We start from the raw sequence: 22368 nt of genomic DNA on the forward strand, positions 1-22368 counted from the left end.
ATAAATTTGTTAGCTAGTTATAGATAATCCTCGGATGTACATCTGTTTTTTGTAAACTGGTTCACACGCAGACACACACTCACTCACGCACATACACGCACACATGCAGTCTCACACTCGCAGTCACACAGTCTTGTACACACGCCGTCACACACACACACAGTCTTGTACACACACTCAGACACCAGCAGGCATGCACACACAAGGTCATACACACACGGTCATGCACATGCAGTCACGCACATACGCACACGCAGTCACGTATACACATGCAGACTTGCACTTATACGGGTCGCAGAAATGTGCACACACACAAACATATACAGACATATACAAAGACACATACAGGCATAAACACATTTGAAGACATACACAAAAATACATATAAACAGACATATCACACATACATAGATAAACACAATCATATATGCACCCACACACACACTAGGGGTATTTTTACATTGGGAAGCAGCACATGTCACTCTCCTATCCCCAGCTTAGCTCCCGTTCAGCTCCTCTCCAGTGGCTGGGCTAGCACACAAAGAAATTTAAAAGTGTAGTGCTGACCCGCCCGAAGAAAAATCAGCATGGCCCTGCACAGCTGCTGGGGGAGCAGCCCAAAGCCCGCCGGCCCAGCTCGCCCCCACCTGCCGGGATATGTGTGCTGCATCAGCGGCGCACAAAACATTGCAATGAGGGGAATCTTGCCATGGGTCCCCAGGAGCCCCGTGCGGTAGCCCAGATTGCCCTCATTATAATCTGCCTATGGTCACACCTCCTGCTGATGACAACTAGTTTTCAATTTATTTATTAATTTACAGGAGGAAAAACAGAGGAATGGAATAGTGCAGAAATCTAATATAATCTATTTAATAGGAAATATCTCAGAGGAAGAGCCGGCGTCAGCACCAGGCGCACCCGGGCAAGTGCCGGGGCCCTGAGCAGGCGGGGGGCCCACTCGCGGTCGGGCACCCAGCCGGGCTATGGGCAGAGGAGAGCTAGCACCCACCCTTCTCCCCCGCTTGCTCAGGGCCCCGGCAGCCGGATACTTACCTCTCCCCGTGCCTCTGCAGATCCGCTGTCTTCTTGCTCTGCGCTCCCTGTGACGTCTCAGATTAGAGGGTGCGGTGACGTCTTTCCACCGCGCCCTCCCCTGAGCCGTCACAGGCAGCGCAGAGCGGGATGAGGCCGGCAACGCTGGAGTCCGGACCTGAGCAGCAGCAGCAGGTGAGGAGAAGTGAGGTGAGTATTTGATATTTTTTTTTAATGTATGGAGGCATGGGGCATTATATGGGGGGGTGACATCCTGTATGGGACATTATATGGGGGGGTGACATCCTGCATGGGGCATTATATGGGGGGGTGATATCCTCTATGGGGCATTATATGGGGGGTAACATCCTGCATGGGGCATTATATGGAGGGGTGACATCCTGCATGGGGCATTATATGGGGGGGTGACATCCTGCATGGGGCATTATAAAGAGGGGGGAAAGGGACATCCTGCATGGGACATTATATGGTGGGGGAAAGGGACATCCTGCATGGGGCATTATATGGGGGGTGTCATCCTGCATGGGGCATTATATGGGGGTGACATCCTGCATGGGGCACTATAAAGAGGTGGGGTGACATTCTGCATGGGGCATTATAAAGAGGAGGGGTGACATCCTGCATGGGGCATTATATGGGGGGTGACATCCTGCATTGGGCATTATAAAGGGGGGAACAGCCTTCATAGGGCATTATGTGGGGGGAACAACCTGCATGGAGCATTATATGGGGGCCATAATCCTGTATGGAGCGTTATAAGGGGACCAGTATCCTGTATGAAGCGTTATAAGGGGACCAGTATCCTGTATGGAGCGTTATATGGGGGCCAGCATCCTGTACGGAGCGTTTTATGGGGGACAGTATTCTGTATGGAGCGTTATATAGGGGCCAGTATTCTGTATGGAGCGTTATAGGGGGGCCAGTATCCTGTATGGAGCGTTATATGGGGGCCAGTATCCTGTATGGAGAATTTTATGGGGGCCAGTATTCTGTATGGAGCATTTTATGGGGACCAGTATACTGTTTGGAGCAATTCGCCGGTTTCTGAGCTATTGTGTAATTTATAATAGATATCGCTCATGTAATGTAAGAAGTGAAATCTTTGGCCTTGTACTATATATATATATATATATATATATATATATATATATCTTTCTCTGCGGTATCTGTGCATCATGAATCATAGTATGTGTTAAAGGGGCCCACTGAGACTCTTTCGCCCGGGGCCCAGAAAAACCTGGAGCCGGCCCTGGTCAGAGGTGGTGACTGGTCCTGTAATGATACGTATTTTAGTGCACTCTTTTATAATGAGAATATGTCACTAAGTTTATGCTGACCCATCTGAGAGCAGAATAAAATACCCTGATTCTAGCAGTTTGTCACTTACTGGGCTTTTTGCTGTAGTTTTGATAAAATGCTGTTTTATCTGCTGTATCTATTGAGCTGCTTTAACTTTCTGCCTATGCACAGTATCCGCAGATAGCTGTCAATAAATTGCAGGGCTGGGTTAGAGAGACTCCATCATTGAGAAGACTAGCAGAGCTGAAAGATATAAAATTGTGATTTTGTCAAAAATACAGAAAGCAGCCCAGAAAGTGACACATCACTGGAATCAGTTGTCTCTGTCCCTAGTTTATGTTGCCTTCAGATTAGGAAGCTGATGACAGTTTCCCTTTATTTACATGCATAGTTCAGGAAATCACTTCATGCAGTTTTCTGCTACGCCGCTTTAACAGTTACTACTTAAAAATGAGTGTAATTTATTAAAATGAAAAAGAAAAATGGACACTTCATAATGGCAAAATTACCCAGGAATGTTGCATGTTGTGCAAAGTGCTCTAATGATATTTTACATTAGCAGAGCTACGAAAGCAATAAATAATTTAATATGTAATTCCTGGATCGCTGGCTACACTAGCCTTCTCTGGACTAGTGGTCAGGCAGGTTACCACATTGCCTGACCACTGAGAACTGAAAGGCCCTCACAGCTGTCAGAATGTTACTGCCCTCATATTTTTGGTGCGTTGAGAGAAAGCTGACAAGTAAGCCTTAGTGAAGCTCCTATTTCAAAGGCATTAAAGAGAACCTGTTATGTCCTCAAAAAAGTGAGTTAAATACCTTTTAAAAATCCCTGAGCTCCCCTGATTCTGCTGCTCTTTCCCGTTTTGCTCTGCATCGCTCCATTGCAGGGATATTCACATTTGTTCCTTTCGAGCGCAGTATGTGAAATCTCTGCTTGCAGACCAATGGGGTGTTTCTTCAGAGTCTTCTCTGGGGGGTGTTTGCCATCACCCCTCCCTCCCAGATGCTGCCAATCACAGCTCTGCAGCTGATTTAGCAGTCCATCAGTCTCGGATGCTGTGGAGCTGGGATTAGCAACATCTGTTAGAGAGAGATGAAGCGCAGGGCAGCTCAGGGTTTTTCACAAGGTACCTAAATTAATTTTTTAAAGCAAGTTGCAGGTCCTTTTAAAGTAATGCACAGATGATTATTTTAATTTAATGCATTATTATAATATTTGTGTCAGTGGCCCATTTTGATGTTGAGATTACCTGCCTATCTAGTATCCTGCAGAGCCAGAGCTTCCAAGTGGCTGCAAGAGAGCAGTATGATGTAGGGGCAGAGACCCTGATTCCAGTGATGTACCAACTACTGGGCAGTTGCTGCTGTTTTGATAAAATCCATGTCTTAGGCAGCATGCCCACTATGCGTTTTTCAAGCATTTTTGATGCGGATTTTCCGCAGCGTAAACGCTTGAAAAACGCTTGGTAATCTGTGCCTCATGATCTCCAATGAAAATCCGAATGTTTCCTTGCGGAAAAATGCGCAGCATGTCCATTATTTGTGCGTTTCCACACGTGGATTTGAGGTCACAATGCATTTGAAAAGCGCAAGTCAAATCCGCATGTAAAAACGCTGCAAAAACGCTTGAAAAACGCATGCAAAATCTGCAAGTGTTTTTACTGCAAAGAACATGCAGAAACGCTGCGGAAATTTTCTGCTTAAATTCTGCATCGTGGGCACATAGCCTTACTTGATGCAGATGTCACGCAAGGTGAGGGAAGGAATAAGTGTACAACGACGGGAAGAGGGGGAAGAGAGCCTTAAAACTAGGGAAAGGGGGAATGGAGACCCCTAGGCAGATCTAATATCACCCTGCCTACTCTATCGTCCCTATATAGGTTCTGCACCTATCGCCAAGCAGGAACCTAAATCCTGAATATCTCTAGAGCTAGACCCTAGATAGGGAGGGGACAGGGTGAGCACTAGTCAGGCCCCACTACAAACTAAAGACAACAAGGTAAACAAACAAAGGGGATACACTTAGCTTGAGCAGACACCAGAGAGATAATGCCAACTGTCCTCTAAGGTCACCAAAGACAAGACTAGCTGACTGCTAGTACCCCAAGCCTGCCCAGAAGTACATAGAACTATCACTGGCGACTCTAAGGAGAAACTAGGATTTTTTAACTACCAAGCAAGGGTGTATCAATCAGCAGCAGAAGGTGGAGGTTGCTGCTGGGTCCTAAAGAAAGAAGGATATAACTATGCTACAGAAATGAGAGGATCAAGAAGGCGTCTGCAATTCCAAGTGCAGTGACCTTCTACAGCCAGATCCAGAGCGACTGTCTGTCACACCTGACACACCCGTGACAGCAGATCTACCAGTTCTCTGAATCCTGAGCTCTGTATAAACTGTGCACTGGGCATAGACAGAAAGCTGAGTCAGTAGTGGGGGGCGGTGTTATACAGAGCTCATGAATATGGAGGACTACATGACAGCAGGTTTACTAGTCTTCTAGTGATAATATAAAACTGATTTTTATCAAAACTACAGAAGGCAGCCCAGTAACTGTCATATCTCTGGAATCAGGGTATCTGCCCCTATATCATGCTGCTCTCAGATGAGGTGGCAAAACCTGGTGTCAGATCCCCTTTAAATAGTTTCTCAGTGGAGAACCATCCTCCTATATTTATTTCTCTTTTTAGTACAAATGATTGAAATTATTTCAATAGGGATTGGGACAAAACGAATAATCAGTTTCCCATAGAAGTAGTGAATGACAGTATAAGTAGACTGTATTGTTATTGATGAATCAACACACACATATATATTCAATAATAGAATGACTATTGCGTCGTGTCCTTCAGGCTGAGGAATCTATCAGCATCGGTCCTTCAGTGCTATATGACGCCAGAAGAAATGACCATTAGGTTTTCTCATTGTGCGAGTGACACCTGATCTAAGCTCTTATGTCTCATCGCTTTCTCCTCCAAGGAAATCAACAGGACAGGAAAAGCTATTAGAAGATGAACAACACCTCTTTTTTTACAATGTCACCATGTCTCTGCTTTCAGAAGCAAGCATCAATGATCTTTTGTAAGACGTCCATCTACTTACTTATTTATGATACATGGATTTTGTAAAAGTGAATCCGAAGAGAGGTTATGTAAGGATAGAAACCACTTTAAATGTAAGATGTCTACAAGATCATATGATACACACTATGGACAAAAGTATTGGGACACTTATACATGACAGCTTCATGCATAGCAATATCACTGTTAAAGGGGTTGTCCAGGCTTGGGGTTCACATCTGTAGTCACTGAATGTGACTGCAGACTTGTAAATCCTCACATCGCCCACACTGTCAGCTGTCAGGATTCTCCGGCACCAGAAGCTGGCGTGCGAGTGACCGTAAGTATGTGATTTTTCTACATGCGGTCACACGCAGACTAGACGTGTGTGGCCTCGCTCAATACAAGTGTATCGAGCAAGGCTGGACAAGTCTAGTCAGAATGAGGCCGGAAGTTTGCAAATTGCATACGTGGGGTCCATGACGGTCCACACCTGGCACTGGAGAATCCAGTAGTGCACGCGATGTGAGGATTCACAAGTCTGCAGTCACAATAGGTTACTGCAGACTTGAGCCCCAAGTCCGGACAACCCCTTTAAGTGGGAGAGTATTACAAGGCAAAACTACAATTGCAAAGGAACAGAAGAAATAAAGGAAAGTCCAAAATCCCTTAAATATCCAATCAGTTCAAGTTCACACCCCTGTGGCTCACATCGCACAAACAAATGATCACAGTCTGAATTGCGCCTTCTATTCACCATTTTTGTATACAAGTGAGGATAGGGTCTCCAAAGCAGAACAGCTGTGTTGCAATGGTTGTCCACTGGTACTTGTAGTTCTCCAGAGCAGTTTAACATAAGATCCCAATCTTGATATTCCTAGGGATATATTATGCATAATACCATAGTGCAGAAAATCTCATGCTTGGATAATGAAGAGGTTATTCATATTTATATACTCACAAACAATGAAAAAAATGACCATTATATAAAAGTACAAAGTCCTAGACACAGATTCTTTAAGGACAAATTTAGCATGTCGAGTGTGACACCTTAAATAGACCTTCCACACACTGTATTCCCTATTACTACTTACAAAGTATAAAAAAGTTAATGGGTTTCTCCAGGCTTGGGGTATAAATCTGCAGTCACTATATGTGACTGCAGATTTATAAATCCTCACAGTGTGCGCTGTGAGATTCTTCATGACCAGCACCGAGAGCGGGCGGTCAAAGGGCCACAAGCATGCGATTTGCATACTTCCAACCACATTCCGACTAGACGTGTCTGGCCTCGCTCAATTCATTTGCATTGAATGAGGCCTCGAACAACTAGTTGGCACATGACCGCATGTATGCAAATCACATATGTGCAGTCACATGCCCGCCGCCGGCACCAGAGAATCTTCACCGCGCACAGCGCGTGTGATGTTAGCGTTCACAAGTCTGCAGTCACATAGAGTGACTGCAAACTTGTACCCTAAATCAAATCCAGACAACCCTTTTTCACCTCTTAATGACCGCTGATACGGCTTTTAATGGCAACAGTTAAGGGTACTTATTCCGCTTGGCAGCTTTTTAACGGTGCTGAGAAATAAGGGTAGAGAGCCCCCCAATAGTCGAAAAAAAAAGTCTGATTTAAAATTAATTTCTCCCTCCTCTGATATGATCTAACATATCACAGAAGAGAGAAATGGGATCCCTGACCCCCCCCCCCCCACGGTACCGTGATCCCCCAGCACTCTTCCTTCTTCTGCCGAAACAAAATGGTGGGCGCATGCGCAGTGCACCCGCCAAGATCTGCCTCTCTGCACCTTAGCTTCTCCTACTCATTGAACAGTAAAATACGGACAGAGCTCAGATATCCGTTTTTTTCCCAGAGCCATTGAATGCATTGACGGATTAGTTGTTTAAATTAGTTTTTTTTTTGCAGAAAATTGGTTTGCAAAAAAAAAAGGGGGACATTGTGAAAAAGCACATTCATTGTAATAGGTTCATTGGGATGATCTATCTGCAAAATTAACGGATACCACACATACCAAAATAACTGATGTGTGAGACCGGCCTCCTAGGAAGACTTTCTACTAAACTTTGTAAAACACTAATGATGAATTGGAGGATCGGTCTCAAAATCTTTATTCAATTTAATCCCAAATGTAATTAATAGGGATGAAGTCTGGACTGTAAGAGGGTGACCAGGACGGTCATGCGCCTTTTCCCTCTGTATGCACATCATGTATATACCCTGTTTTATGTACAACTATGTGTTTTGACCAACTGTCTGATGTGTCAGTTACAGGGTCAGTAAAGGTTAGTGCAGATAGAGCATTTGATTAATAGAAGAGTAGTGCAGAGTTGGGCGCTATAGCTTAGAGAAGATGTAGTTGTAAGTTAGGAAAGAGTTAAGGGGTTCAGGAGCTGCTCCAGTGTGGGCGGAGTAGGTTCAGTGAAGAACTGAGACACTTCCTGATTGCAGGCAGTTCTAGTGAGAGTGAGAGTGATGTGACAGCATAGCAGTTGGTGGTCCAGAGGGCACCGGGGCACGGTCTGTCCAGCAGCAAAGAAGCCTCAGTCACGATCTATCCAGCAGCAAAGAAGCCTCAGTCAGAAACTCTGAGGCTGCGTGCCCGCTATGCGTTTTTCAAGCGTTTTTGCCACGGAATTTCCGCAGCGAAAATGCTTAAGAAACGTTTGGTAATATGTGCTCCATGGTCCCTAATGATAGTCCGCATGTGCTGTGCACATGCTGCGGAAATTTCCGCTGCTGATTATCATTGCGGAAAAATCAGCAGCATGTCCATTAATTTTGCGGACACGCAGCGTAATTGCCGCCATTGACTTGCATTGAATCGCTTAATATCCGCATGACTACATGTGCACATGCGGATATTAAGCGATTCTATGTGCGGATGGTACCCGGGTCTGGAGAAGAGGAGACTCTCCTCCAGACCCAGTTACCATGGAACCTGTTAAAAAAAGAATTTAAAATAAAAAATAAAGATTATACTTACCTTCTGATGTCCCCCAGTCTCCTCAGCGATGCGTCCGGTATGTTGTTTAGGTCAAGGTGGTGTCAAAGGACCTGCCATGACGTCAATTAGTCATGTGACAGGTCACGCGACCGCTGACGTCGGCGGTCGCTTGACCTGTCACATGACTAAATGACGTCATGGCAGGTCCTTTCACACCACCGCGACTGATACAACACACCAGACGCAGCGGAGAAAACACTGGGGGCCATCGGAAGGTAAGTATAATCTTTATTTTTTATTTTTTACCATTCTTATTCTTTTTTTTTAACTATTACTTGGTCACACTATATAAATCCATGCCGGTTGCATGGATTTATATAGTGTGACCAAGTTGTCAAGCACTTTTCCAAGTGATGCTAAAATAGCTTGGAAAAGCGCTTGATAACCCGCATGCAGAAATGCATGTGTAGCGCCCCGAGGGTTCGGTTGCTACAGGGGTATTGCACCTCAACCAGAGGTGTGATATTCCACTCCCAGGTAAGGATGGAGCGTGGACCAGGACTCAGCTGCATACACACATTTACACTCACCCCATTTCTGGGGGACAGCTCGACGGTGCTCCCATTTAAATGCAGGCACAACTGACCATGTCCCTGGCTGGAGTGGGGAGGGGGGAGAGCACCCAGTGATGTAGGAGCAGAAGGGGACGGTTTCTGGAGCACAGGAAGGAGCTCATTGGGTGCAGGTCACCTGGGCTCAGACACAGAGAAGCACATAAAAGGTGGGAGCCATGTTTAGCGAGTGGTTCAGTACAGTAGAGAGGTGACAGGGAGCAGAGGCTCTGTAGAAGCTCTGCTCAGAAGGCAGGCCTGGAGAGAAGGCCGGGGCCAGAGAGGAGAAGAGGAGAAGGAGAAGGAAGGAAAGAGGAGAGACAGAGGAGTAGAAAGGCTCCAGAAACAAGAAGGCAGAAGGGACCCTAAGAGAGAGCAGAACGGACAGCAACCATTGCAACCCGCGTTATATCGGGTGAAGGGTCAGGCTATTGAAGGGTACCGGATTCCCAAGTTGGTGGAGGTAAATTATCCCTCAGCCAAGAACCGGAGGTCGTGATCATCTATTGGTGCGACCCCCCGCCAAACCTGCTAGGAAGGCACCATATAGGATAGCGGGAAACGGGGGCCAACATTTGCCCGCAAAGATCCGCGGCAGCTGGACAGAAGTTTGGTCCCTGGTGGGGCACGAGAGGCCAGAGAAAGGACAGAAGGGAGTCCTGTGCCATACTCTTGAATTGCCTGGGGGTTGACCGAGCCCCTCACCTGGTGGACGCAGCACGGCTTGGGCAGTCATTGCTGACTGAAGTGACATGGCTAACAACTGTGAGTAAAAACCCTGGATTGCATCTTTGGACTCTGAGTGATTTCTGCTGCGCCTACACCATCACCCCCAGCATCCACCTACATTGCCCTGAGGCTACACTCTTCCCATGGGGAGTTATCCTATCCCTGTGCTGCACACCAACACCAGCCTCAGCAGTCTGCCTTGCAGCGGCGGTCATCCCTGACCGCAATCCACGGGTGGCGTAGTCGGACATTCATAACTCTACCAATAGACTGCCACAGCATTTGGTCTGACCACCCTGAGCCATGGGATCGGGTTGCCACTACTACGCCCATCAGCACCGTACACTAGAAGGCCCGGTTCCGGGTGCCCCACGGCCCAGGGGGCAAGTCAGCTTTGGCGTAGTCGGCAGGATCGTGACCAACCTGCCACAAACAGGTATTGCGTGCCTGAAAAGAGACTGTTTCACTGTATTGAAAAATGGCGCCCGCCCCAGAAGAACGGACGCCATAATGTGCGCGCCAAAACTCAACAGGAAGCCACCTCCCATCGTGGGCCAGGTCCCAGAATGGCGCCAAAGAAGGAGCCCACCCCCAACAGCCATGAGTGCGGCTGTAGAGATGTCCATCAAGGTGGGGGGGCTGCCCCTGAGAGTGATTGTCAGCAGGTTGCCCAAGGACCACCCCCAACAGGGGCGGAAAGAGAAGAAAACCGAGGGGCAGGGTGTGGTTTGGATCAGTCTCGCCAGACCACACCCGGAGATGGAGAGGAGCGTCAATTCCAGCACCCTGGCAAGCGGCCTGCTGCAGGCCGAGTCTCCGTACAGCCTCACGGAGCTGATGGCTCAGCTCCCCGCAGAAGACCCTGAGTTCCTGCGGACTGCGCTGGAGGAGCTGAACTGGAGGATGGTCCGAGCGCAGAGGGACATCATCGCCGGGTGGAAAGAGGAGATGGCCCGGCGGGTCGCGACCCGGCAGCAAGAGACGCTGCCAGCACCCGGCAGCGTGCCTGCCCCCGAGGACGGAGAGAGGAGACCGGAGGCCGAGAACAGCGCTGCCGAGGAGGCAGGTAAGGAAGACACCCCTGCCCCGGGTCCTGACACCGAAGGCTTACCCCTGGATCCCGCCGTGGAGCCAGAAGTCCCGGGAGCCGCTGCAGCTTCCACGCTCCCGCCGCCGGTACGTAGGCCCCAAGCCGCGAACACCACCGCTGAACCACGCCCCACGTCGTGCCCCCTGACCCCGGAGGCGGTCGGAAGCGGCCCGCTCCAGGCCCGGTCGCTAGGCCTGACCACCCCAGGCGCCTCCCAACCGCGTGCGCCCCCGGTCTCGAAACCACCACCCCTGGGCGCTGACCTGTATGCCCAACTGTCTGGTCCGGATGGAGAGCCAGTCCCCATACCAGAGGGATGGGTGCACCCCAGTCTGCGGAAAAGCCTGCCCGCGGAGGCCGGAGCTCCTCTGCTTTCACTCCCGCCTGACCCACGGCCTGTTGAAGTTCCCCAGCTCCCGGTAGAGGAGGTCCAATATGAGTGGGACCCAACAGGAGAGGACCTCATGGGGTTCTCACAGGAGACACGGGCGGCCGCAGCCCGCAGATGGGAGTTCTGTCACCGACAGGTGGCACAGTTCGAGCGGGAGAGGCGGACTCGGCGACAGAGGCAGGAACAGCTGCAGGCTCGGAGCGCGGAGCACACGATGCGCGTCCGGCGAGACCCCCAGGCTGCGCGCGGTCCCAGAATCATCGGGACCGTAGTCAAGTTCCAGCAGGAAACCAGACAATGTGAACTGAGGTCTAAGATGGCAGACATACAAGAAACAGAGGCATGTTCACACTAGCAAAAAAGAAGCAAGACAAAAATATATCTCATACCCTACCATAATTATATATAAATGTAAAGCAAAATTGCATAATAAATATAGGGTACTTAGTGAACTATTTTTGATCAAAAAAAGTATACAAGCCGTCCCACCAGCGGCAAGGTGACCCTAAATTGGGACGGTACCTATACTGCCTATATTAAAAACCTTACTGTATATCAAAGTTGAAGTAATGCATATAAAAGGGTAGACAAATAGGACCGGGTCCCTTAAATTGGGTGTGGCATGCCCTTTGTTGAGCTGATTGGTATATATGTAGCTTACCACGGGCCTAGGTGGTCTGGAGTTGGGACCCGGTCCTATTTGTCTACCCTTTTATATGCATTACTTCAACTTTGATATACAGTAAGGTTTTTAATATAGGCAGTATAGGTACCGTCCCAATTTAGGGTCACCTTGCCGCTGGTGGGACGGCTTGTATACTTTTTTTGATCAAAAATAGTTCACTAAGTACCCTATATTTATTATGCAATTTTGCTTTACATTTATATATAATTATGGTAGGGTATGAGATATATTTTTGTCTTGCTTCTTTTTTGCTAGTGTGAACATGCCTCTGTTTCTTGTATGTCTGCCATCTTAGACCTCAGTTCACATTGTCTGGTTTTTTGACTTGTTTGCATTTTGTGCAATTTAAGGGTGTGGCATGCCCTTTGTTGAGCTGATTGGTATATATGTAGCTTACCACGGGCCTAGGTGGTCTGGAGTTGGGACCCGGTCCTATTTGTCTACCCTTTTATATGCATTACTTCAACTTTGATATACAGTAAGGTTTTTAATATAGGCAGTATAGGTACCGTCCCAATTTAGGGTCACCTTGCCGCTGGTGGGACGGTTTGTATACTTTTTTTGATCAAAAATAGTTCACTAAGTACCCTATATTTATTATGCAATTTTGCTTTACATTTATATATAATTATGGTAGGGTATGAGATATATTTTTGTCTTGCTTCTTTTTTGCTAGTGTGAACATGCCTCTGTTTCTTGTATGTCTGCCATCTTAGACCTCAGTTCACATTGTCTGGTTTTTTGACTTGTTTGCATTCTGTGCAATTTAAGGGTGTGGCATGCCCTTTGTTGAGCTGATTGGTATATATGTAGCTTACCACGGGCCTAGGTGGTCTGGAGTTGGGACCCGGTCCTATTTGTCTACCCTTTTATATGCATTACTTCAACTTTGATATACAGTAAGGTTTTTAATATAGGCAGTATAGGTACCGTCCCAATTTAGGGTCACCTTGCCGCTGGTGGGACGGCTTGTATACTTTTTTTGATCAAAAATAGTTCACTAAGTACCCTATATTTATTATGCAATTTTGCTTTACATTTATATATAATTATGGTAGGGTATGAGATATATTTTTGTCTTGCTTCTTTTTTGCTAGTGTGAACATGCCTCTGTTTCTTGTATGTCTGCCATCTTAGACCTCAGTTCACATTGTCTGGTTTTTTGACTTGTTTGCATTCTGTGCAATTTAAGGGTGTGGCATGCCCTTTGTTGAGCTGATTGGTATATATGTAGCTTACCACGGGCCTAGGTGGTCTGGAGTTGGGACCCGGTCCTATTTGTCTACCCTTTTATATGCATTACTTCAACTTTGATATACAGTAAGGTTTTTAATATAGGCAGTATAGGTACCGTCCCAATTTAGGGTCACCTTGCCGCTGGTGGGACGGCTTGTATACTTTTTTTGATCAAAAATAGTTCACTAAGTACCCTATATTTATTATGCAATTTTGCTTTACATTTATATATAATTATGGTAGGGTATGAGATATATTTTTGTCTTGCTTCTTTTTTGCTAGTGTGAACATGCCTCTGTTTCTTGTATGTCTGCCATCTTAGACCTCAGTTCACATTGTCTGGTTTTTTGACTTGTTTGCATTCTGTGCAATTTAAGGGTGTGGCATGCCCTTTGTTGAGCTGATTGGTATATATGTAGCTTACCACGGGCCTAGGTGGTCTGGAGTTGGGACCCGGTCCTATTTGTCTACCCTTTTATATGCATTACTTCAACTTTGATATACAGTAAGGTTTTTAATATAGGCAGTATAGGTACCGTCCCAATTTAGGGTCACCTTGCCGCTGGTGGGACGGCTTGTATACTTTTTTTGATCAAAAATAGTTCACTAAGTACCCTATATTTATTATGCAATTTTGCTTTACATTTATATATAATTATGGTAGGGTATTCTTTTTTGCTAGTGTGAACATGCCTCTGTTTCTTGTATGTCTGCCATCTTAGACCTCAGTTCACATTGTCTGGTTTTTTGACTTGTTTGCATTCTGTGCAATTTAAGGGTGTGGCATGCCCTTTGTTGAGCTGATTGGTATATATGTAGCTTACCACGGGCCTAGGTGGTCTGGAGTTGGGACCCGGTCCTATTTGTCTACCCTTTTATATGCATTACTTCAACTTTGATATACAGTAAGGTTTTTAATATAGGCAGTATAGGTACCGTCCCAATTTAGGGTCACCTTGCCGCTGGTGGGACGGCTTGTATACTTTTTTTGATCAAAAATAGTTCACTAAGTACCCTATATTTATTATGCAATTTTGCTTTACATTTATATATAATTATGGTAGGGTATGAGATATATTTTTGTCTTGCTTCTTTTTTGCTAGTGTGAACATGCCTCTGTTTCTTGTATGTCTGCCATCTTAGACCTCAGTTCACATTGTCTGGTTTTTTGACTTGTTTGCATTCTGTGCAATTTAAGGGTGTGGCATGCCCTTTGTTGAGCTGATTGGTATATATGTAGCTTACCACGGGCCTAGGTGGTCTGGAGTTGGGACCCGGTCCTATTTGTCTACCCTTTTATATGCATTACTTCAACTTTGATATACAGTAAGGTTTTTAATATAGGCAGTATAGGTACCGTCCCAATTTAGGGTCACCTTGCCGCTGGTGGGACGGCTTGTATACTTTTTTTGATCAAAAATAGTTCACTAAGTACCCTATATTTATTATGCAATTTTGCTTTACATTTATATATAATTATGGTAGGGTATGAGATATATTTTTGTCTTGCTTCTTTTTTGCTAGTGTGAACATGCCTCTGTTTCTTGTATGTCTGCCATCTTAGACCTCAGTTCACATTGTCTGGTTTTTTGACTTGTTTGCATTCTGTGCAATTTAAGGGTGTGGCATGCCCTTTGTTGAGCTGATTGGTATATATGTAGCTTACCACGGGCCTAGGTGGTCTGGAGTTGGGACCCGGTCCTATTTGTCTACCCTTTTATATGCATTACTTCAACTTTGATATACAGTAAGGTTTTTAATATAGGCAGTATAGGTACCGTCCCAATTTAGGGTCACCTTGCCGCTGGTGGGACGGCTTGTATACTTTTTTTGATCAAAAATAGTTCACTAAGTACCCTATATTTATTATGCAATTTTGCTTTACATTTATATATAATTATGGTAGGGTATTCTTTTTTGCTAGTGTGAACATGCCTCTGTTTCTTGTATGTCTGCCATCTTAGACCTCAGTTCACATTGTCTGGTTTTTTGACTTGTTTGCATTCTGTGCAATTTAAGGGTGTGGCATGCCCTTTGTTGAGCTGATTGGTATATATGTAGCTTACCACGGGCCTAGGTGGTCTGGAGTTGGGACCCGGTCCTATTTGTCTACCCTTTTATATGCATTACTTCAACTTTGATATACAGTAAGGTTTTTAATATAGGCAGTATAGGTACCGTCCCAATTTAGGGTCACCTTGCCGCTGGTGGGACGGCTTGTATACTTTTTTTGATCAAAAATAGTTCACTAAGTACCCTATATTTATTATGCAATTTTGCTTTACATTTATATATAATTATGGTAGGGTATGAGATATATTTTTGTCTTGCTTCTTTTTTGCAAGTTCCAGCAGGAGCAGGGATGGGGTTTCATCCGAGACCCGACCACGGACACGGATGTGTTCGTAACCCGGAGAGACGTGGAGAGCCACCTGCCGGAAGGCCACCAGGAACGGGATCTGTTTCCAGGAGACTTGGTGTCCAACACCCGACACCGAGGCCTGAAGGGATGGTATGCCCTTCATGTCCAGAGGATAAGAGAGGAGCAGCACCCAGAACCAGAACCCGGATACCAAGAGGACCTGGACGGGTCTGAAGATCCCTATGAGGAGGAAGAAGGAGCATCAGGAGGATACCACTACTGATGAGCGGCAACGAGCAAGTGTGAGTAGTTATCCGACAGGATACAAGGAACTGTTTTTGTTGCCCCCGTTGGGACTGTTGCCCGTTCGAATTTAACCCCCAAGTCACCTGGCTGAGGACTGAGAGCAGCCATTCCCCTTTCCCATCCGGCCGAGAACTGGGAGTGGCCAACCCCTGTAAATAGTTGCGCTTCTTAAAGCGCCCCCTATTGGTTTTATAAAATTACTGCAACGTCTACCTCAGGACAAAAACTCGTTTGGCGTGGCCGAAAATGTGGTCCAACTACCGGATCACCTATGCCCTGCAGCTACGCCCAGGGCCTACGTTGAGGGTTTACGAGCGAGTCCCTCGCGTTTGAAAGTTTGCTGAAGTTTTGCACCTTGTTGAAAGAATGGACACCTGGTCGCAAGTTGCACAGTGGCCAGTGAAGAAGAGAATTTACTAAAATGTTTTACATGAAAAGTTTTATATGCTGCTAAAAGAGTTACATAATAGTGAAAATGTTTTTTATAATGTCTGGTAAAAGAGTTCCGGTAATATTAAAAATGCCTTGTAATGTGTAGTAAAGAAAAGTGTTGGAAAATAGAAGGTGTTTCCCATAAAGGGAGTTGCATAATGTCGGCCGTTTTCTAATGTGAAAGGTTTTGAAAAAAGTTTTGCATGTCTTGTAAATCAAATGTTTTTGCTCTTTTCCAGCCCGAGGACGTGCTGTGGTTTACCAGGGGGGAATGTAGCACCCCAAGGGTTCGGTTGCTACAGGGGTATATCACCTCAACCTGAGGTGGGATATTCCACTCCCAGGTAAGGATGGAGTGTGGACCAGGGCTCAGTTAGCTGCATACACACATTTACACTCACCCCATTTCTGGGGGACAGCTCGACGGTGCTCCCATTTAAATGCAGGCACAACTGACCATGTCCCTGGCTGGAGTGGGGAGGGGGGAGAGCACCCAGTGACGTAGGAGCAGACGGGGACGGTTTCTGGAGCACAGGAAGGAGCTCATTGGGTGCAGGTCACCTGGGCTCAGACACAGAGAAGCACATAAAAGGTGGGAGCCATCTTTAGCGAGGGGTTCAGTACAGTAGAGAGGTGACAGGGAGCAGAGGCTCTGTAGGAGCTCTGCTCAGAAGGCAGGCCTGGAGAGAAGGCCGGGGCCAGAGAGGAGAAGAGGAGAAGGAAGGAAAGAGGAGAGACAGAGGAGTAGAAAGGCTCCAGAAACAAGAAGGCAGAAGGGACCCTAAGAGAGAGCAGAACGGACAGCAACCATTGCAACCCGCGTTATATCGGGTGAAGGGTCAGGCTATAGAAGGGTACCGGATTGCCAAATTGGTGGAGGTAAATTATCCCTCTGCCAAGAACCGGAGGTCGTGATCATCTATTAGTGCGACCCCCCGCCAAACCTGCTAGGAAGGCACCATATAGGATAGCGGGAAACGGGGGCCAACGTTTGCCCGCAAAGATTCGCGGCAGCTGGACAGAAGTTTGGTCCCTGGTGGGGCACGAGAGGCCAGAGAAAGGACAGAAGGGAGTCCTGTGCCATACTCCTGAATTGCCTGGGGGTTGACCGAGCCCCTCACCTGGTGGACGCAGCACGGCTTGGGCAGTCATTGCTGACAGAAGTGACATGGCTAACAACTGTGAGTAAAAACCCTGGATTGCATCATTGGACTCTGAGTGATTTCTGCTGCGCCTGCACCATCACTCCCAGCATCCACCTACATTGCCCTGAGGCTACACTCTTCCCGTGGGGAGTTATCCTATCCCTGTGCTGCACACCAACACCAGCCTCAGCGGTCTGCCTTGCAGCAGCGGTCATCCCTGACCGCAATCCACGGGTGGCGTAGTCGGACATTCATAACTCTACAAATAGACTGCCACAGCATTTGGTCTGACCACCCTGAGCCACGGGATCGGGTTGCCACTACTACCCCCATCAGCACTGTACACTAGAAGGCCCGGTTTCGGGTGCCCCACCGCCCAGGGGGCGAGTCACATGCAAAAACGCTTCACAAACGCTTCTACCTGGCGGGAAAAACGCATGTAAAATCCACATTCGTTTTTCCTGCCAGGGAGAAGCGGAAAAAATATGCAGCATTTCTGCATCGTGGGCACTTAGCCTGAAGCAGATATTTCCTTAACGTTTGAAGCCTACGGTCCACAGGAGCCACAGAGAAGTGTGTGTGTTCAGAAATCTTCCCAGAAGGGGAACTTAGAGGGGAAATAGTACAAAGACAGTATGTGATTCTTAGAGCTGCGAGTGTCTCATAGTCCAAGAATGTCGACTATGGAAGGGACAGCTCAGGACAAACGGACAGTGAACATCATTATGCGGTGCATCGGACGGTAACCCTGGAAAAGTATGTGATCAATGCTGCATGCTGTATGAAGTTGATTTCAAGTGGTCAAGTAAAGTTCTTTTTTTATAAAATGGAATGGAAGTCCCTAAATGTTTGTGCGGCGGTTCCTGAGGTGGAAGAACCGAAGACAGCAGAGATCTCAAAACGTGAGTGTTCTGCACCACAAGCACAGCACAGGAGAATTGGGACATTTTTCTTTGTCAGGGAACCAGGGTGTAGGTGACTCGCCCAGGGGGATATGGGGGAAACTCGGTACCCAGGCCTTGACCTGCTGTGGGATGTCACGGCAGTGGGCTCCCGGGCCCGTAACCTGGGGTCACTCTTTAAAAGGGGGATTGTCGCTTGGGGGGATGAATAATGGTTTTATCTCGTGACGCCACCTGTGGCATGCGGCCAAAAATGAGCAGCCGCTGCGGAGCAGGTCCTCTGGAGCAGATGTTAGGGCAGCTGGGTTGGTGCGGCTCTCCACAGGCAGAGCTCAGCTCTAGGGCAGTGCAGATGTAAATGGTGATGCTATGTGACTCGCCCAGGGGAATGGGGATGACTCGGTACCCGGGCCTTTAGCCTGACCTTCAGGGATGTCGCGGTGGTCGGCTCCCGGGCCCGTACCCTGGGGTCGCTCCTTAAAAAGGGTGGATAATTGGTATTTTATAAAAGAAAGAGTTTGTGACGCCACCTGTGGCTTCTGGTGTGAATCACCAGCGCTGCGCAGTCCACTGAGGCCGATGATAAGGCAGCTAGATGATATAGCTCCCCACAGGTGGAGCTAGGCCTCAGGGCAGTGTATGGCAGGGGATGCAGGACAGGCGAGACCGAGCCGGGTCAGAGCAAGAACGGGGACAGACACGATTGTCACTTCAGTACCTTTTACTGCTGGAAATTTAGGCACGTCCCGGAGCAATGTAGGGTGAAGGGTGCATATCAGGATCCTCCCCAATGAGAGGGTTTTGGGCCTCCTGTTTCTTGCTTCTGCGTAGTAAGTTTCTGACCTGCCTGGAGCTAGGCCTAACTTTGTCTCTGTCCTGCGCTGGCTGACCTTGTTGTAGGGCTTTTTCTTTGCGTGCACGCTCCCGACTCACGGGTCCTATGTGTCTCCTGGCTCTGTTACGTATCAGCACTTTAGCGATCCTGGGACTTGTAGTTCTCCAGGGATTCCGGTTTATCTTACTGGGTCGTGGAGATCCCGGTAAGCTTCGGACCCGGTGTCCGGTAACTGTTTCGGGGTGAACTAGTTAAGCTCCTCTGCCCCCTATGTACTAACTCTCCTCTTTGCCTTCGGCCTACTCGGGCCCTCACTAGGCTACTCACACTAACGGCAGCTTGCCGCGCTTCACCGATCTTATGGCGCCGGCACACCTAAAGCTCACCTCTCTGAGCTACCCGGAGTCTTGATCTGGATAAGCTCCACCGCAGAATAGCAATTGCAGGAGCTGGAACAAGCTTTTGTCCTCTGAGGTAACTCTTCTCAGACTGCACTGGACTCACTGCTAAACCAGACTGAACTCGACTCTGACTCCAGAATAGACTCTGACTACTGCTGCCAGGCTCCACCTTCCCTATTTATCTATCCCTAACGGGCTCCCTCTGGTGGTCTGAGGTGGAAGGTGGAGATGTGTGAATGGTTATGGGGGCCTCTTGTGGAGGAATCCTTTAATACACCCTTCTAGGATCTGTGATACCAAGCACAGCTGGGCGTCACATTCCCCCCTAGTTAAACTCAGCACTCCCGGGCTGAAGTACATTTTATAAAAACAATAGGAAACATAAGCAATACCAGAACAATCTTCCCTTTATGGGAGGCACGAATCTTAAACCTTACATAACATTATAAACAAATACAGTGTGTCCTCAGAATCCGAGTCTCCTATGGTGAGGTTCCCATACAGGATGTCCATCTCACCGGGTAGAGTACTTGGTGTTTTTGAGGGACCTGTCCTAAACCCTCTACGTAGGCCCTGGGGTGGCTGCAGGGCATGAAGATCCAGAGTTGGACCTCCAAAAGAGCCACTCCAGACAGGTTTTTCTTCTGAGGTCACCTAAAGGGCACTCCAGGGAGCGCAATTATTTACAAAAGCAGTTTTTGGACTGCACATAGTCCTCAGCCACGAAGTTCTTTAGTTATGCATAAAAGAATTAATGAGGTAAAGCATAAATTGATAAACATGCATGAAAATACACAATTAATTCAATACATCTCAATTTAATAAAAGTCAATTTAATACACAATACCCCAGGGGTTACTATCTACATTTTCAGAAATTTTTACCAACTACTGAGTGTACCTCACAGGGGGTTTACCACTTGTGCTACGTGTTGATCTGCATAGTGCAGTGGTCTGTGGGGTATCAGTGTCTGTATCCTCAGTTACTCTACCAGTTCTACGTGTAACCATGTTGTAAAACTGCCTTAACCTCTCTCTTGGGCTGGCAAGTCTACCATTGGCTGGGCCCTCTTGCTCTGCTCCTGCCGGGGATCCTTCATCCGGGGATACTTCTTGAGCTGGCTCTTCTGCAGCACTTACAGGTACAACTTGCTGTGGAGGGTTTTCTGGCTGTTCATAGAATTGGAGTACTGGAATAATTACTGCTCCTCCTATTTGAGGCCAATCTGCTGGGAAGTCTCCTAGATCAGTGTGTATCACTGTTTCTTCAGGTTCTTCCGGGATTGGGAGAGGCACTTTTTCTTGAGTTTTTAGTAGATGTGGACACAATTTTAGGTGGGCCCTGGACACTGTTGTAGATGTCTTACCTCTGTCTCGACTGATTATGCATGCCTTTTTGTTGTCAAACCTTGACGGTAACAAAGTGTAGGGGTCTTTTTCCCACTGGTCATCAAGTTTGTGGTTGCGTCTTTTTCTTTTTAGTACTGTTTCACCTGGTATGAAAGGTTCTGCAGGTGCGTTTTTGTTGTATTGAACTTCCTGCTTTTCTCTCACCCGAGTAAGACTGTCCTTGACACAAGCTTGTACTCTTCTGTACTGCTCTTGTCTGGTCTTGTCCCAGTCCTCAGTGGTCATATCAGCTTCAGGTTCAACAACACCAAGCTCCAAATACATGGGCAGCTTTCCTGGCCTTGCCCGCATGAGATATGCCGGAGTACAATTGGTGGAACTCACTGGTATATGATTGTACAGATCCACTAGATCAGGTAGTAGGTCTGGCCACTGGTTTCTCTCCTCAAGTGGTATGGTCTTTAGCAGGTCGATGATGATGTTATTAATCTTTTCGCAGAGACCGTTAGTTTGTGGGTGGTACGGTGTAGTTCTAATCTTTTTACACCTGTACAGATGGCAGAACTCCTTGAACAACTCAGCCTCAAAGGCCGGGCCTTGGTCCGTCAGCACCTGCTCAGGATATCCGTGGGGTCTACAGAAATACGCTTGGAACGTCTTTGCTGCTGTCTCTGCCGTCAGGTCTTTGACGGGGGCGACCACCAGGAAACGTGAGTAGTGATCCACCATGGTCAGAGCATAGGAGTACCCTGACCTGCTGGGGGAGAGCTTGACATGGTCCAGGGCCACGATCTCCAGGGGACGAGTCATCTTGATAGGTTGCTGGGGTGCCTTCTGGCTGCTGAAGTCTTTTCTTCTTAAGCCACAGGGTCCACAGTCCCGGCACCACCTCTCAATGGAGCTGCGCATTCCTACCCAGTAGAATCGACACTTCAGCAGGGTCTCTAGCTTTCTCCAGTCAAAGTGACCCGCTTGGTCGTGGTAAGCTTCTAATACCATCTGGATGTCTGTCTTCGGGACCACTATCTGCCATACCATCTCATGAGTTCTTGGATTAACGTATCTCCGGCACAGCTTCTCACGGTAGATAAACAGCCGGCTTCTCTCGTTCCACAGCTGCTTCGCTTGGAGAGACGCATCCTTCTCCAGGGAGGCACCTTCTTCGGTTATCAGCTCCTTGATGTGGCTGACAACCGGGTCACTGTCCTGGGTCTCTTTCCAGCTGTGGTGAAGCAGGGGGTTTAACGTCTTTCCACGCTGATTCCTGGAGGCTCGTTGCTCGTGGATCATCCCACTCCGATGAAAGGCAGGTAGCTCTATCTCTTCCAGGTCATCCACTTCTTCTTCTGTGTCTGACTGGTGAGGCATCCTGAACAAGGCATCGGCAATGGTGTTCTTGCGGCCGCCCGGTATTTGATTGTAAATTGGTAGTTTGACAGCCGAGCCATCCATCGTTGTTCCAGTGCCCCCAACTTAGCTGTTTCAAGATGGGTCAAGGGGTTGTTATCAGTAA

Source organism: Phyllobates terribilis, unplaced genomic scaffold (genome assembly GCF_046119375.1).
Source record: "Phyllobates terribilis strain yellow unplaced genomic scaffold, ASM4611937v1 Scaffold_9__5_contigs__length_417890890, whole genome shotgun sequence".
NCBI classification, from domain to species: Eukaryota; Metazoa; Chordata; class Amphibia; order Anura; family Dendrobatidae; genus Phyllobates; species Phyllobates terribilis.